General features: G+C 38.8%; 1 long non-coding RNA gene across 1 annotated transcript; it reads right to left on the bottom strand.

The window, feature by feature from the left end:
* Window positions 1-8,548: 8,548 nt before the first annotated feature.
* Window positions 8,549-16,887, bottom strand: LOC140460784 (uncharacterized). The gene is made up of 3 exons (XR_011954365.1): window positions 16,621-16,887; window positions 14,140-14,350; window positions 8,549-10,745 (listed from the first exon to the last, which is right to left on the bottom strand). It is a non-coding gene; the product is annotated as an uncharacterized lncRNA (long non-coding RNA).
* Window positions 16,888-18,663: the final 1,776 nt, after the last annotated feature.

Genomic DNA, 18,663 nt, shown 5'->3' with positions numbered 1-18,663 from the left:
CACTTCAACCCCAGGGCATCAATGTGAACTTCAACAGTTTCCTCATTTCCCCTTCCCCCACCTCACCCTAGTTCTAAACTTCCAGCTCAGCACTGTCCCCATGACTTGTCCTACCTGCCTATCTTCTTTTCCACCTATCCACTCCACCCTCCTCCCTGACCTATCACCTTCATCCCCTCCCCCACTCACCTATTGTACTCTATGCTACTTTCTCCCCACCCCCACCCTCCTCTAGCTTATCTCTCCACGCTTCAGGCTCTCTGCCTTTATTCCTGATGAAGGGCTTTTGCCCGAAATGTCGATTTTGCTGCTCCTCGGATGCTACCTGAACTGCTGTGCTCTTCCAGCACCACTAATCCAAATTCTAGAAAATCATGTCTGATCTGCTTCAGGCCTCAACTCTTCTTTTTTGTCAAATCATTTCCCAACTCCTGGATGTTTCAAAAATCCATCTACTTCCTCTAAATATTTTGTGATATAACCTCCCGAAGCTTCTGGAGTAGAGATTTACAGACATCCACCACCCTTTGGAAATTCCTTCATACTAATGTTTTAAATGAGTATCCCCTTTATCTGTAAATCCATCCCTTAGTTTGACATTTCTTCACAGATTTATTTTAATTTTATTTTTGTTACATGTACTGAGATACAGTGAAAAGTATTGTTTTGCATGTTACCCAGGTATATCATAACATGAGAGTCAGAGAGGTATTAAAACAGGGTAGTAGAACACAATGGAGAATATAACGTTACAGCTACAAAGAAGGTACAGAGAGAGATCAACTTTAATATATCAGAGGTCTATTCAAAAGTCTGATAACAGCAGAGAAGAAAATGGGAGAAACATCTCAATATCTACCCTATCAGGACAGCTCATAATTTTGTGTTTTACAATAAGATCAACTCTTCACTCTAAACTCTAATGAATAAAAGGCCTAACTACTTACTCATTGTTGATAAGTCAGATCCTACATGTCAGGAATCAGCCCAGTAAATCTCTTTTGAACTGTCTTCATTGCATTTCTTAAAATACACTCACCAAAACTGTACATAGTACTCCAGATGCAGCCTCACCAACACCCTGGACATTTGCAACAAGATTTCATGCATTTTAAAAACCATTCTCCTCGCAATAAACACCAACATTCCAGTTACCTTCTTAATTACCTACTTACCTACACACTTGCTTTTTGAGTTTCCTGCACAGGAACATCCAAATTCCTCTGCACTGCACTTTGTTTTTGGAATCGCACTCCATTTAAATTACAGTTTGGCTTATGCGTCTTCCTACTGAAATGCATGACCTCACACTTTCTGATATTAAACTCCATCTGCCGAGTTTTCTGCCCACTTAATCTATTTATACTTCCTTGCAGATTCCTTATGTTCTCATTACAATATACTATTTGGATACATTACATTCTGCTCCGCCTCCAAGTTATTAATGTAATTTGATTGAGATCTGAGATCTACTCATTGCAGCATCCACTCATTATGTCTTTACAACCTGAAAAACCATTTATCCTGAGTCTCTGTCTTCTATGTGTTAGCTAATCCTCAATCTATGCTAAGACATTACCCCCAAAATTGTGAACTTCTAACTTCTGCAATAAGCTTTTATGTGGCTTCTTATAAGATGCTTCTGGAAATCTAAATACATTACACCCAAGAGTTCTCCTTTATCAAATCTGCTTGTTATATTCTAAATTTCCCTTTCCCAAAACCATACTGGCTCTATTTAATTGCATGAAACTTTATTAAATGTTCTGCTATTTTGTTCTTCAACAATGGATGCCACCAATTTACCAACGATAGATGTTAGGTTAACTGCCCTATAATTTCCTGCATTCTCTTCCTCCCTTCATGAACAGAGGCATCACTTTAGCAGTTTTCCAATCCACTGGAATCCTCCCAGGATCCAGTGTGTTCTGGAATATGTTGATGAATGCCTTCATTATCTTTGCAGCCACTTCCTTCAAAACATTTGGTTGCTGCCTATCAGGTACTGCTGGGTTCAGAACTTGGAAGCTTTCAATCAAACTGAATATGAAATGCTGCCATTTGGTGATTGCTACCTCCTAGAAGATCCTTTACTATGAGATTTCATATTAAACTAACCTAACCACACATTACTGGATCTAAAGTAATCTTTTACCAGATAGATTCTGCAGTGGACTGCTCTAGGAAATAATCCCAGATGCACTCTACAGATATATCTTCCATGATACCCTTGACCATTTGATTTGCCTGGATAATATCCCGATTCAAATCACCTATGACAATTTTAATGTCCTTCTTACACTCCTTCAGTATTTTCCAATTTATACTTGGTCCTACGGTAAGGTAACTCTTTGGGGGTCTATAGATAGCTCCTGCCTGTGATGTCTTACCCTCACTATTCCTTATTTCCAGCCAACTGATTCCACATCACAATCTACTACACCCATATCACAAATAGACAAGTTAGCAGCATATAACACAGGGTATTAAGATTCTTATTTACGGAAAAAGCTTCTTCTTTTAAAAAAAGGTGTGATGCATTTCAGAGAGCTGAATTCAGAAAAGTGAACTTTATGTCAAAACAATTGCCTAGAGCTTTAACTACAAAGTTAACAAATCCTACAAAAGTGGTCTGGTATCAAAGTTGTGTCTTCTGGTCCCTAGGCCAAAAGTCAACAATTTCAGACAGGTGCCTGTATATTGTACACAATTGCAAATGACTGCGTGAGCAAAGCTCTTCACCTGTCACAGTGCCACCATCTGGCACACTACTGCAGCAAAACAGTGACCCCTGCACTATGGATTCCATTGCAAGAAAGTGAGATTTAAAAAAAACACAAATATCAGTCTTGCAAGGGGAAATCAGGACTGACATGTGAAAATAATAAGCTATTTTCTTTTTCTTAAATGTTCCCAGTAATTGCTTTAATTATTTGAAACAAATCTCTCTCGTTTAATTCCCACACGTGGCCTTGACAACAGGTCTTGAGAGCCTTTGGCATTATTTTGCTTTCTAACATGACACCTTCCCCGCCCTCCCTTCCTTCCCCCATATACCTAAGGGAGGCCCCACCAAGGTCAAATGGATCAAAATAGCTATCCTATAACCCAGAGAAGCAGCTGTACCTGCTGTTTAATTTCAGGATCAAAATCCTGGAACAAATACCCACTGGCAGAAATGACTGAAGGGTGTTCTTTTCTCTTTAAACTGCTCTAAATCTCCCTAATGGAATTATTGTACAGTCCTGCCAGGCAACACTATTTGTGTTAGTGGCGAGTGCTTCAAATAGTTTCAATTCATAGAATGTACAATGAAATAAAAACACTTACATCAGGAAATTGTTGACATTTTTATTTCACAAAATCAGATCTATCACAAACTTCAACTGAAAGCAGTAGCCTAGTTCTATTTTTGAATCATTCCGCGCCTGTCATTCTGTAGATCAATCCAGCTATTCAGGCCGAACAGCGGTAGACACAACAAGCAATTACACAGAAAAGATTAAATCTTACATATTTATTATGTGGTAGAGTAGTTCAGTTTTCATTTAACTTCACATCAAAACAATCGAGTACATGGAACACAAATGTAATATACCTTGAGTGGTGGGAAAATATTACACATTGTGTTTCAAAATTAGTTATACATCAACAATCTAACTTCTGACATCTTTGACTTCTTTTGATTAAGAGTGAAAATTGCTGTTTTATTTTCATTAGAAAATTTAAAGGTGAAGTTATTGCTGGATTTTCCAAATGTCTGCATGTAGCATTTCTGAGGTTATTTTGAATTTTTTTGAGATTGAGAGTCACCATCAAAATAATTTCTTAGAAATGTTCAGTCAGAGAGAGGGATCAGTCACACTTATCAAGCTAGAATCAGCATTTTAAATGTTCGCCACTCAAGATCAGAGGTAATTTCTAGAAATGGTCATAAATAGTCCCAAAGGATAGTTGCTGAACTGTGTCTTTTGTGAGTAGAAATAAAGTGAACTTTTGATCAACACCAGCAGAATTGTATCCAACCAGAATCTCTGACATTACATATCCCCAACTCTACCATTAACACTAAGCAAGGCGTCAATCCTGGTTCAATGACGTATACAGGAGCTCATGCCAAGAGCAGCACCATGCACATCTAAAAATGAGGTGTCAATTTGGTGAAGCTACAACCCAGGACTAGTTGCATAACAAATACAGGAAATAGCATGCGATAGATTTAAGAAATTCCACAACAAACAGAGCAGATCAGCGCTCCGCAATTCTGTTTTGCTTAGTCACAAACAATTAAACAACTAACAGAAGGTGAAGCTTCCATAAACATCCCCATCCTCAATGACAAGGGAGCCAGCACATGTACAAAAGATAAGGTGAAAGTTCTTGCAACCATCTTCAGATAGAGATGCCATGTTGATGATTCTCAGCCACATCTAGAGGACTACATCTTCACTGGTGCCAACCTTCAGTCAACTTGATTCACCCCACACCTAACAAAAAATGGCTGAAGATACTGGATACTGCAAAGGCTATGGGTCCTGACAACTTTCTGAGAACAGTGCTGATGGCTTACAGAATGAGCTGCAACCTTATTCAAATATTTCAACTGCCAATTCAACACTAGTGTCTCCTTGACAGTGTAGAAAATGGCCCAGGTATGTCCTATCCATAAAAGAGCAGTACAAATCCAACCCAATAAGTAATTGCTTTGCCTGCCTACTCTTGATTATTAGCAAAGGTTTGGAAGGGATCATTGACAGTGCTATCACATGGCACTTGCAAAGCAATAACTCTGATGCGGGTTGGGTTCTGCCAGAGCCACCCAGCTCCTAATTTCATTATGTTCTTGGTCCAATCATGTACAAAAGAGATGAACTCCAGAGATGGGGTGAGTGTCAATGTGTTTGACATTGAGGCAGCATTTGACCAGGTAGAAAGATCTTCACTATTTGAAGTAAAAACTTACACAAAGGAGGATGATTGGCTATTGGAGGTCAGTCATCTCAGCCCTAGGACATCTCTGCAGGGGCTCCTCAGTATAGTGTCCTAGGTTCAACCATTTTCAGCTGCTTCACCAATGGCCTTCCTGCCGTCACAACATCAAAATTAAGGTTGCTTACTGATTAATGTCCAGGTCCATTCACAACACTTCAGATATTGAAGCAATCTGTGTCCCCATACAGTAAGACTGGGTCAATATACAGATTTCACCTGATAAGTGGCACGTAACATTTGCATTACAGAAATGCTAAATAATGACTGTCTCCGTCAAGAGAGAACCTAACCATTGTTTCTTGATGGTCAAAAGCATTGTCATCACTGAAACCTGAATTAATCCTGGGGGTTACAATTGACTAAAAATAATGAATTAGATCAGCATATAAATACTGAGGCTGCAAGAGTAGGGTGAAGGCTAGGAATTCTGCAGTGAGTAATTCAGTCCTTGACTCCCCAAAGCCAGTCTATCATATTCAATACAATAATCAGGCCTGTTATGGAATTCTATCCACTTTCCTGGATGGGTTCAATTCCAACAACACTCAGGAGGCTCAAAACCATCCAAGACAAAGCAGCCTGCTTGATTTGCTCCCCACCCACCATCTTCAATATTAATCTTGACTCACCACTCTCAGAGACAGTAGTACGTATTATCTACAAGGTACCGTCCAATAATACACCCAGCTTTTGCCACAGCATCTTCTAAATACACAACCTAGAAAGTAAAGGACAGCAGATGCGTATGAACATCATTTCTGCAAGTTTGCTCTAAGCCCAATTCATCCAAAAGTTTGAGCTCTAAGGATACATTGGATAGGCCAGGATGTGTAGGAGGTTTTCCCTGGAGTGTAGGAGATTGAGGGGTGACCATATAGAGTGTTATAAAATCATGGGGACCATAGATAAGGTGAGTAGCAAAGGTCTTTTCCCTAATGTGGGGGAGTTCAAAACCACAGGGCATATTTTTAAGGAGAGAGGAGCAAGGTCCCTTTTAAATCTATGGGATGGTTTATTTACACAGATGGTGGTTCGTATACATAATGAACTGCCAGAGAAACTGGTAGGTACAGGTCCAGTCATGGCATTTGAAAGACATTTGGACAGGTACACAAATAGGAAAGGTTCAGGAGAAAGGGAGGACTACAGATGCTTCCTGATGAAGAGCTTATGCCCAAAACTTCGATCCCCCTGCTCCTGGAATGTTGCCTGACCTGCTGTGCTTTTCCAGCATCACACTCTCAGCTCAAAGTGATATGGGTGAAACACAGACAAGCGGGACTAGTTTAGTTTGAGAAACCTGGTCCATGTGGACTAATTGGACTGAAGGGTCTGTTTCCATGTTTTATGACAACTACATTGCTGTTCCTTCATTGTCATGGAGGCAAAGTGCTAGAATTCCCTTCCAATGGGTGTGTGAATGTTCCTACACCTCAAGGATTGTAGTGGTTCAAGAAGTCACCAACCACCACCTTTTCCAGGGCAATTACAGATAGTCAATGAAGGCTGGCCTAGCTAGTGGTCCCCACTTTTCATTAATGAGTTTTTAAAAAAGCCAACCATTTGAACATTGCAATGATACAGTTACCAACTGCTGCTTATGCTTTTCTGTGTTTGAAACCTTGAAAGTTGGAAGGCTGAGAGTGTTCTGCATGACCTGACCTCATATTCAAGCTCTCTTTCTCTGTGGTTTAACAAAAAAGGTTAAACAAAAAACCTTGTTTCCCCAGCCAACAGGTAGTGCTGTTAAGAAACTTGTCTTTCACCCTCAAGCTATTCTTGCCTCTATGCAGTTGTCAGCCTTCCTGAGAATTGAGAAACCAGATTTAAACTCTGCACCACAATTTGAACCAGAGTGGCTAGCCTTATTAAAATACTTAAATTGCCACCTCCCCCACCCCCCACAAGAGAATTGGTTCCTGGTTTTGACCCACCTCCATTCAATCTCGAAACGAACAAGTTGGGAATTAAGTTTAAAGACTACATCAAGCCACTGTTTTGGGGTCTTAAAACAATCCTATTAAGCTTTTTAATCTTGAAGGGAAGGTATTGTCAGAGGAGCATATAGAATGATGCAAACATTAAATGGTGTAGATGTGACAAGTTTTAAATCAAGATAATATTAGATTTTTAAAAAAACTGTTAAAAAATTTAAGACAGTTGTAGGGAAAACTTTCCACATCGACTGATCAATAATTGGGATAGTTTTGAGCAAATTAGCAGTAAATCACAAATTATTTAAGATCAGGTAAACTACATGACATCCCTGTAGTGGAATATTGTAACAGAATGGGATGGAAATAGATCTGTATTTAACTGTTACCTTGCAATAACCAGAACACTGAATTTAATGAGCAAAATTATTTGGGATGGAAGAAAGTGCTCTGTGTTCTTAACACTCAGAATTGTTCAGAAACAGTAATGCTGAAAAGAGCTGAAAATTTGCATTTAGCTGCATATTCAACAGCCTCTCCAGGAGACTTTTATCAAATGGCAGGAAGTGATGCAGATGACAGAAGATATGCTTTGCATTGACATATTAACATGATCAAGGCAATTGGACAAAGTATATAGTATTTAATGGTTATACTATCCAAAATGAGTAATATATTCAGAATATTCCAACTGTTCTTCTCACAGAATAAGAATCAGCCATGTCTCAATGGAAGCTGATGGTTACTAAATATCACCACCTTCACTTGAGGTAGGCTTCAGCATGAATACAAATCTGCCCTGGCAAATGTAGCTAACAATGCTGCAGAACAAAAACAGAGTGATTCACTCAACACTTATCAGAAAATGGATTAGTGGTGCTGGAAGAGCACAGCAGTTCAGGCAGCATCCGAGGAGCAGTAAAATCGACGTTTCAGGCAAAAGCCCTTCATTGGGAATAAAATGTCTGCTGGAACATAGACTGTTAGCTGAGTTCCCCTCATGGGTTATAAAGAGATACAGGCCAACTTTCTAAAAGACAATGGAATGATAATGGCCTGCATTAGCGTCACTTACCTGTTTATACATAACGTTTTGCAATTCTCAACAGACTGAGAAATGTCAGGAAATCCAGCTTTCAAATTTGTGGTGTCACATCACACAAATGAGTCATAGAGCAATATTCATTTGCCCTGCAATTCCTTATCAACCAAATGGAAACATTATTGATAAAAATTACCTGTCGTTTGAATCTTAGGTATCAGATATATGGTCTTTTTTCAGTGTTGTGATGATTTTGGGCTCTAAGTTTGAATATACCCAATATCTAGCTGAAGAGCAGCTGCTGCAAGCCTGATGGGAAAAGGTATTCATGGAACTTACTTATGTTCAGTATTTATGTTCAGAAATATCAGTGAGAATCTTGAGCAATGGATAGCAATGGATTACCACAAGAGAAACTGATTTGCAATGATGTCAGTGGCGGTTACATACTGTTGCAAGTAATGGTAGTGATAACAGCAAAAAGAGACTGTCAATAAGTACAGTTCCAAGAACAAAGAAAATAAAATCATTGTATTCACTGAGTTGAAGGTGGAATGATCAACCAGTACTAATATTTTCAACATGGGGAATAATCATTGGCTCATCTCATGCACAATCAGTGCAAAAGGGCACAAGATTCTTTGACCCAGAAGCAATAACATTTTGAAAAACACATAACAACTTTAAAATGTTGAAGGAATCTATGATTGCTTTTGAATATGTTGTTTGAAAAGGACTTAAGTGTTTGCATCACTTGTAAAAGGATCAATTACAAAACTTTGAATGATAAGATATACTGGTATACATGACCTGGGAACCAGTTCCAACAGGAACAAAGTTAAAATACAGAAGCCTTATACAAATAAAAAATACAAAGGGAAGAGCAGTTCTGGTAGATCAACACCACCATGATCCACAGGAACTGAGAACGGAGCAGATACCAAACGAAAGTGCGTGCCACATTGTGTAAGAGTTTGTATGTTTATGCCGACCCTGTGGTCTGTGTAGAATCAGCTAAGTCCTTGAAGGAAAGGGAGTGGAGTTTTGTCTGAGGAATATCCAAGCTTGAAAGAACTGCATTAGGAAATTGGTACCATCTGCGTTGAGTGATTGACATACAAGATTTGCGAGATAAACCTCTGTTTCTGCTATTCCATGTGTAAATTAAGGTTTATGTCTATTTGCCTGTTAGTTTTTGTCTTAATTTATGCTGACTGTGATTCCTGGGAAGATAAAACCTCATTGGTTAAAATGTCTTCATTTAAAGCACATTTGATAAATTTTGTTCCTCTGGTTTACTAGTTAAAACTGAAGGCATTGCAGTTGATCGAATGTCCTTGTAGATTAAGGAAAGTGATGTACACCAGCAATAGCTCATGTACTGTTCCTTTATCATTCTCAAACAATTGACTCTTTTCTCTTGCATTGCTGTCTGAGGTAAAAACTGATTTGAGTTTTATGTCTTAGCTATTCTCTACAGTCTTATTGCAATCTCTTCTTATTGCACATACCTGTCAATGATTACCACAACACTGCTCCTTGATTAAAAAAAAAGTCTCACCCTTTTGTATTAGCTCAGGTTAAGTTGGCAGCTCTTTTGCCTCAGATACAGAGGGATGTAACATCAGATCAGACTCTAGAAACCTGAACACAAAATCCAAACTAAAACTTCAGTGTGGCGTTAATGGAATATTAGAGTAAATGTCTTTCACGTGAGACATTGAACAAAGATTCTGTGAAGCACAAGTTCTCATGACACTATCACAAAGAAGGGTACAGGAGATCTGCATGTGTCATCAAAAACGTAAAATAAAACAACTTGATTCTCACTTTCATTAAGGTTTGTTAATGGGTTATACGAGCCAACAGACGCAAAAAGATTAGCTATTAAAATTGTGAACAGTGTCACCACCACATAAGGCGTTTCCTTAAGCTAACATTTATAGGTAAGCTCATGTCCAGCTTACTTTTAATTGTAAATTGCTTCAATTTAAAAACAACCAGCAGCACAACTTTGTGTTTTTGAACAAGATCAAAGGTTAGCTTATTATGTAACTATTCCCGAAAGTTTCTTAAATAAAAAGTGGTAATGTTATTGATTAAGAATACAAAGGTTTAAAGAAAATAAGAGAAAAGTTAGATAAGAAGATGAAATTGAGATCAATCAATAATATTAATGAAGGCCTGGCTTGCTTGAAGATTCTCTTTCTGCAGTGAAGAGACTGAAAGATGAAGTCAGATTCAGCAGCTACAGTGTCCTCTGTCAGTGAGTAGTTGGTGGTTGTTTCCATGGGTCAAACAGATCCTGGGAATGAGTGAAGGTTCCATTGTTTCACTTTTGTGAGTGTGCAGGTTGTGACTCGTGTTAGCTTGGGTCAGTACAGCAGTCTCTCTAGCTCTTTCTTGGCCTGGATGCTGTCCTCTTTCTTCCTGGTGAGAAACAGTTGTTGTTTCAAGATGTCTCTCTCAGCATGTTCAGATGATTTTTTTTCCCAAATGGCTCTCTGAAGCCAACTTTTATCACAATCAAGAAAACTGGCTGGAACTGTTAACTTTGATACATTTTTGTTCCATAAATCAAAGTTACTTAGACTAGAGCCCCTTAAGATGCTGTTTCTATCTCTTGATTAACAATACAGAAGCTTTGAGACTTCACACCTTCACACTGAATGTTCAATGGGCAGTCCTGAAATCAATTCATTCAACGATTCTTTTTGATTGACTGTTAAAGATAATCCAGTCTGCTTTTTGTCTGATCACTGATTGCCTGCTTTTCGCTGCAATGAAATTCATAAGGAAAGTTATGTAGCTTTTGGAATCATTTTGTTCTGATTTTACTTACAAAATATATATTATAACTATGTAGTCATGACACCAGTCAACTCAGCACCTTAAAAACTGACATTTACTCTTCTTTGCCAAAACAGAAACTTTGGTCCAATAATGATTAGCATGCTTTGTATACAAGTCTTGAAAAACTTGACAAAATGCCACTAAGTAGTTATTACCATGTTTTAGAAGGTTATGGGCCAAATGCAGGCAAATGGGACTAGTTCAGTTTCGGAAACCTGGTTGGTGTGGAGAGTTGGGCCGAAGGGCCTGTTTCCATGCTGTATGACTCTCTCATTCTATGTTTTGACAATTTTGTTACACAAGAATCCTTAATGAGTGAAAACAATAGTTAAAACTGAAAAGCAAAGTACTGACAATAATGGAAAACTGACATCTGTGGAGAGCAAATAAGAGTTCATGGCCCAGACTTTGTAGTATTGGGAGTGGGTGATGCACCAAACTTAAGCAGTTAACTTAGTCAAACATTCTGACATTTAGAGGCACTGCAATTAGCAGGGAAGGTCAAATATCTGATAGATTGATTTGCACTGCTCGCGACTTTGCAACTGCCTCTTTTCCTTACCTCAGTATCTGCATCTTGTACTAAATATACATTACTTAATCAGATATTTCCTGAGAAATGTTATTGTTTAATTTCTGTTGTAGTTCAATGATTAATCAGAGAATGCAACTTCATGACTTGATCCTGTAGAACTGACTGCCTACTCCTCAATCAGTTATAAATCCCCCAACCCAACTGGCCTCCTAACCCAACAAGACCCCCAGCCACACAGTGCCAGACCTGAATGACCACTGGCTCAATGACTCCAAACCTCTTCCCTCATCAAGCATGGATCTTCCCTGAACAAGTAACTCCCTAACTCAACAAAATCTTGACTTGAGTAACCCCTCACATTACAGTATGCATCCCCTAGATGTGGCACACTCACAAAGTGACACCCTTCAACCTAAATTGACTCCTCTTGACCTGAGCAACATACCAATCCTATCCCCTATCCTGACTTGGCCTCTTCCTACTACCAACAGTGCCCCCCACCACTCCAACCTGAAGACTTACTCACCCACTGAACACATTTGAGACCTTTAAAAATGTACTTGAAGATGGCAGCTGATGTCACCAAGAAAGAGTTGGGCTGTCTGCCTTGCTTCTCGTCACAGTGTTTCATGGATGGCTACTCTGGAGCATTGCTGATGCAGCTGTGATCAGAGATTCTTGATAGAATACAAAATGGTAAGAGTGCAAAAATCTACACAGTGAGTGGTGTTCACTCCAACATTGTCAAAGACCAGATAACGTGAGCTAACCTAATCATTTAAATCTGTGGCATTTCACCAGAACTAGAAAAAGTTGGCAATCAGTGCTCACTATTATAATAAAGTAAATTAGACAGCAAATTTTTGCAACACACATGAATTAAATGCAGCTATCTGGAATTTGCAGTCCAGATGTCCTTATTCTTCCATTGTCTGTACAATAACAGTACTGTGTCTCATACACTAACTGAGCCTTGAAATAGGTACAATAATACAGAGATGGAGTACTTCCTCACTAGTTAACCACACAAAACATCTGAAATAGGAAAATTGCATCTAAGAATAAATACTTTTCTGAAATTGAGGTAAGTACTGCTGAACAACTTCTCTATGAAAATTAATTTTACAGGTTTTCTTTTATACTTTTAAAAGTTAATTCGTGTCAGAAAGTCTGAAGAATGTTTTTTTTCTGTATCTCAGCACATTTTCTCAATCCCACCTGTTCTCCGAATCATTATTTTGCTTTCTGTACATTGTTAAAGTATAATTTATACTTGCTGCCTAATACTTGTCAGTTTAGACTTGATATAGAGTCATAGAGTCATAGAGATGTACAGCATGGAAACAGACCCTTCGGCCCAACCAGTCCATGCCGACCAGATATCCCAACCCAATCTAGTCCCACCTGCCAGCACCCGGCCCATATTCCTCCAAACCCTTCCTATTCATATACCCATCCAAATGCCTCTTAAATGTTGCAATTGTACAAGCCTCCACCACATCCTCTGACAGCTCATTCCATACACGTACCACACTCTGCGTGAAAAAGTTGCCCCTTAGACCTCTTTTATATCTTTCCCCTCTCACCCTAAACCTATGCCCTCTGGTTCTGGACTCCCCGACCCCAGGGAATAGACTTTGCCTATTTATCCTATCCATGCCCCTCATAATTTTGTAAACCTCAGCCTCTGACACTCCAGGGAAATCTTTTCTGAACCCTTTCAAGTTTCACAACATCTTTCTGATAGGAAGGAGACCAGAATTGCACGCAATATTCCAACAGTGGCCTAACCAATGTCTTGTACAATTGCAACATGACCTCCCAACTCCTGTAACTCAATACTCTGACCAATAAAGGAAAGCATACCAAATGCCTTCTTCACTATCTTATCTACCTGCGACTCCACTTTCAAGGAGCTATGAACCTGCACTCCAAGGTCTCTTTGTTCAGCAACACTCCCTAGGACCTTACCATTAAGTGTATAAGTCCTGCTAAGATTTGCTTTCCCAAAATGCAGCACCTTGCATTCATCTGAATTAAATTCCACCTGCCACTTCTCAGTCCATTGGCCCATCTGGTCCAGATCCTGCTGTAATCTGAGGTAATCCCCTTCGCTGTCCACTACACCTCCAATTTTGGTGTCATCTGCAAACTTACTAACTGTACCTCTTATGCTCGCATCCAAATCATTTATGTAAATGACAAAAAAGTAGAGGACCCAGCACCGATCCTTGTGGCACTCCACTGGTCACAGGCCTCCAGTCTGAAAAACAGCCCTCCACCACCAACCTCTGTCTTCTACCTTTGAGCCAGTTCTGTATTCAAATGGTTAGTTCTCCCTGTATTCCATGAGATCTAACCTTGCTAATCAGTCTCCCATGGGGAACCTTGTCGAACGCCTTTCTGAAGTCCATATAGTTCACATGTACTGCTCTGCCCTCATCAATCTTCTTTGTTTCTTCTTCAAAAAACTCAATAAAGTTTGTGAGACATGATTTCCCACACACAAAGCCATGTTGACTATCCCTACTCAGTCCTTGCCTTTCCAAATACATGTACATCCTGTCCCTCAGGATGCCCTCCAACAACTTGCCCACCATCGACGTCAGGCTCACTGGTCTATAGTTCCCTGGCTTGTCTTTACCACCCTTCTTAAACAGTGGCACCACGTTTGCCAACCTCCAGTCTTCCGGCACCTCACCTGTGACTATCGATGATACAAATATCTCAGCAAGAGGCCCAGCAATCACTTCTCTAGCTTCCCACAGAGTGCTCGGGTATACCTGATCAGGTCCTGGAGATTTATCCACCTTTAACCGTTTCAAGACATCCAGCGCGTTCTCCTCTGTAATCTGGACACGATTCTTCATTCCAATTGTTTGGAAAATCCTGTTCTTCCTCGCTCAGCAATGTGTTATACAGGATGGCTCACTTGATCAGATCCTGAAGTAGAACATGTCTGTTTTCAAAAGTCTTCATAGGTTTTGTGGTCACCTGTCAGAAGAACAACAAATTTCGTTCTTTCACTGTTGACTGCCAAATCCAGTATGAGGCATTACAGAATACACCCTGCAGAGACATAGGTCAATGTATTCCTTGTTAACTTGAATGATTTATGTCCATTAAATAGATTCTTATTCCTGTGAACTATCATCCTCCAATGTCACAAAGACATTACAGGTTGTGCATGACTGTACACTTAATAGCTTCAAAAAGATATTTTCTATTAACTTGAATCCCTTGAAATAAGAATAGTTACATTTTCCACATTCTGTCACATTGAATCATTGTATTCTTCTATGTCACCAATCTACTATAAAAGACTGGACTTGTCAAAAAAAAACACAAACTTTAGTTATACCCATTAACATACTCATGATCTTGTGCACAATTGACTAAGGAATCTTTATATTTAATAGTGGCAACAATTAGATTCCAAAGAATCACTATTCAACCATTATGAAGATTAAAACAATGATATAAAATAATTCATTGAAAAGGCTAAATTTGTTTTATTTTAATCTGTTCATTACAGGTGAGTGCAAAAGCATTAGTTACGTCATACTATAAAAACGCTGTAGGCATTAGCATGTTTTAAAAATGAATAGAGTATGGTCAGAAGTGTACATTGGGGCTTCTGTACCAAACTGTCACACAAAATTGTGAAAATAAGGATAATTTGAACTAACCGAAGACCTTAAAGTTAAAACAAATCTAAAAAAATAAATGTTTAAGACAGAAGTAGTATTCTTTTTTCACCCCGCAGGCAAAGTCCACTTCTATCATGAGTCTAGGAGCTCAAATCTGGGACTTGAAAGGAATTATATTATTCTAGCAGAAATATAACAAACTACTTTCACTGATATGTTGTAGAAAAGTGGGATTAATGAACATTGTAGCTGAACCTAATGGTTTTTTAATCTCTGTGATCTGTATTTCCATGAAGTAAGTTCTATTAAAATGGAAATTCTTATATGCTTCATAGAAAATCCAACTAACCAAATGTAAACACATGTCTAGTAAAGTTTAAAACGATCCTGCTTTCCAAATGAATTGGTTTTTGTTCAGTCATTTACAAAATTATATCTCACTCACACAGACTTTTATTATAGTGTGTGCAATACCAGAGATCACCATTCAGTTTGAAAATAAATGTCACGTTTCATTGTCATCGTTCACTGTCAAACACTTTTCAGTCGACAAAAAAAAATGTGCTTGCATATTACGCCAGACTAGTACAAGAACTGATTTGTAAGCTTTGGCTGAGAAATACTTTTTTCAGTTTAAATGACGTCATTTAATGTATCTATTAACAATGTTCCAATTTTCCGAGATATTGAAACTTATGCAAAAGATAATGGTCAATCACCAGACAAAATAAAAAGAGAACAACATTTTAAATAACTGCAAATTCTATCATAATTTTGCTTCATGGTAGTACGTACAGATGCTGTACCATGGATTTAACATACAATTTACCTTATTTGTGTACACTTTTTTGAGAAGCTTGGCAGAAAAGGTTACAAAACCAGAAATATGAAGGCAAGTCAGTTATAGAGCTATACAGCATGAAAACAGACCATTCGGTCCAACTCATCCATGCAGACCAGATATCCTAAATTAATTTACTCCTATTTGCCAGCATTTGCTCCATTTCCCTTGAAAACCTTCCTGTCCATATATCCATCTAGATGCCTTTTAAATATTGTTATTGAACCAGCCTCCAGCAATTTCTCTGGCAGCTCATTTGATACAGGCACCACTTTCTGCATGAAAAAGCTACCACTTAGATCCCTTTTAAAACATTCCCCTCTCACCTTAAATCTATGCCCCCTAGTTTTGGACTCCCCTACTCTGTTAAGGGTGGTCAGTGGCGGTGAGGTAGGTGGGGTAGAGTGGGGGCAGGGGGTTTCCGGCAGCAGGTGGAGGGGTGGTTGCGGGGGCAGGGGCAGCAAGAGGTTGGTCAGGGGGATTCACTTTGCTGTGGCAACGAAGTGCCACGCACTGGTAGTTATTGGCTGCTTACACTCAAACATAGCCTCAAGCTTAGAACAATCTTTGAGTCAGGTATTCTGATATAACCCATAAAAAACTGCAGCATTCACAATTCTCAAACTGCTCAATGAATACAGTCCTAAAAGTTACAGAATTATAATGTATCAGAGGAACCATTCAACCTGTTGTATCTCTGCTTCCTCTTTCAAGAAATCTACTAATAATGTTCCATTCCCCTATCCTTGCCCCATTCCCTTTTTATTACTTACCATTTTAAAAGAAATTATGGACTTTATTGCCACTTTCCAGTAGGGCATTCCATTTCCGAACAGCCTCTGGGAAAATAGCTTCTCTTGATCTGTTGGTCTATTCTAACCAGACATGCCACTGACAAAGAGGTCTTATCCATATTATTGTATCTAGAGGACAAACCTAAAATGTCCAGCAGACATTTAAGTAACCAGCCTCAATGCAGTCGAATATGTACCCAGTAAACTAAGACACTGGATTAAATATTAAGGTTGATAGCATTATTATTCAACTTCTATACACTGTAAGAGACAATGTCAAACTTATTTTGATCTGCAGTGTCATGATCTGTATCTTTAAGGATCTTCTGCACAACCAGAATTCCCTCCCCCTTCATCGTCACCACCATCACTATTACCAAGCATTTGATGCTGTCCAGTACATGTCTGCTTTTCTAGAAGGTGACAGTCCATATCAACAAGGATGATTGATTTGACATTCCAGATATATTACTTCCCCTGAAAAGAAATGGTCTGGTTGGAAAAGGAGAAATGCAAAAGAGATCTTAATACTTCACTTGTTTGTATTAATCTACCAAAATTATATATGGTCCCAATCTTTCAAAATCTTGAATTTAAAGCTCTTATTCTCATACTTAAATCAAGGTTATTATGTTCAAACACTAACTGTTATGGTAATAACTGGCTGCATTTATTGACAGACCTTTAAGAATATCCAGTAACAAAGATCTTTGGATAGTGATACCTATAATGCATTTACTTCCATCTCATGTCTAGTTAACAAAGTAGGATACACGTCAATGGCCTTTCGGAGGCTGGTAAGTGTAATAATACATAATTCCATGACTTATCTATGTCATTGCAGACATTTTCACATGAAAGATTGGAAAAAATACATATTTTTACGCATTGCCTTCACAGATGCTTGTTCAGGTTTTCTCTTGCTTACTGCGCTACAGCGCTGAAAATAGCATCCACAAGACCTCTGCCTTTCCAACAACTAAAACCAACAACTGACAGCAACACACAAATCTCTGCTCATATGAGCAGGAAATGAGGGGCTGGGGAATGTGCCACCCCGAATGTTATTCTGACAGCATCCAAAACAGCAAATCAGCAATAGAAATGGGTATGATCAGGTTGGAAAAGAACAAAATCTGTACTGGAATCCAGAGAGAAACCAAGTATAGGGAGATAGAAGAAGATGTTAGACAAATAATGGAAGAGATTGTACTTTTGCTCAATCTCATTAACATATCAGCTGTCTTTGTAAATTTCCATGGCTTTTCAATGACTTGAATCTTCTGAATTCCCAACCTTAGTTAGGTTTTACCTGAACCACAGGAACCCAAATTTTTGTTGTTTCTAACTCAAAGCTTTGCTATCTCCCTTTCCATCTCCAAACTTTCAATTTTTCTGACTCTGGATTCTTATGCCCAATAATTAACAATCAAATCGGCAACCATCAAGGTCCAACTCTCTGGATAACTTCTCAAAATTATTCAGGCTCTCCACTTACCTCTCCTGTTGTAAGATTCTCCTCGAGATACATCTCTTTTGTCTAAACATTTGGTCGACCCCCATGAATTCTCCTTCATTCTCTTGCAGTCTATTTTTCTCTTGCCTTTGTAGAAAGTTATGTGTAAGTGCAGGTTGTTGTTAAATCGATAAGGGGGATGTGGTCAATATGCATTTTGAAGGAAGAGAGACTAAAAGGCAGGTTGCCAAACTACATTGACTAACTTATCCCCAAAGATTTACACCAGTGCTGAGGACTGGTTCCTATGGTGCCTGCATTGCTGTCTTGCCATCCAAACTATTTTCTTGTTCAGGCAAGAGCTAGGTTTGAGTGGGAGCTTTATGAAAATGTCCTGGCTTTTACACCAGTCACAGTAAGTAAGAAAATTTAAGAATGGAGAAATTAAGTTTGATTAGAAGAGCTTACTCTTGTAGATTGCAAATGCTGAACTTACAAACCTAACATGAAAAGACCATCATTTTCCATTATCATGATGGTCACAGCATCTCCCTTCCCTCCCTCTC

The sequence above is a fragment of the Chiloscyllium punctatum genome, chromosome 1 (genome assembly GCF_047496795.1).
Source record: "Chiloscyllium punctatum isolate Juve2018m chromosome 1, sChiPun1.3, whole genome shotgun sequence".
Taxonomy (NCBI): Eukaryota; Metazoa; Chordata; class Chondrichthyes; order Orectolobiformes; family Hemiscylliidae; genus Chiloscyllium; species Chiloscyllium punctatum.
Note: the sequence above shows the minus strand (reverse complement) of the source record. Positions and strands in the feature narration are given on the sequence as shown.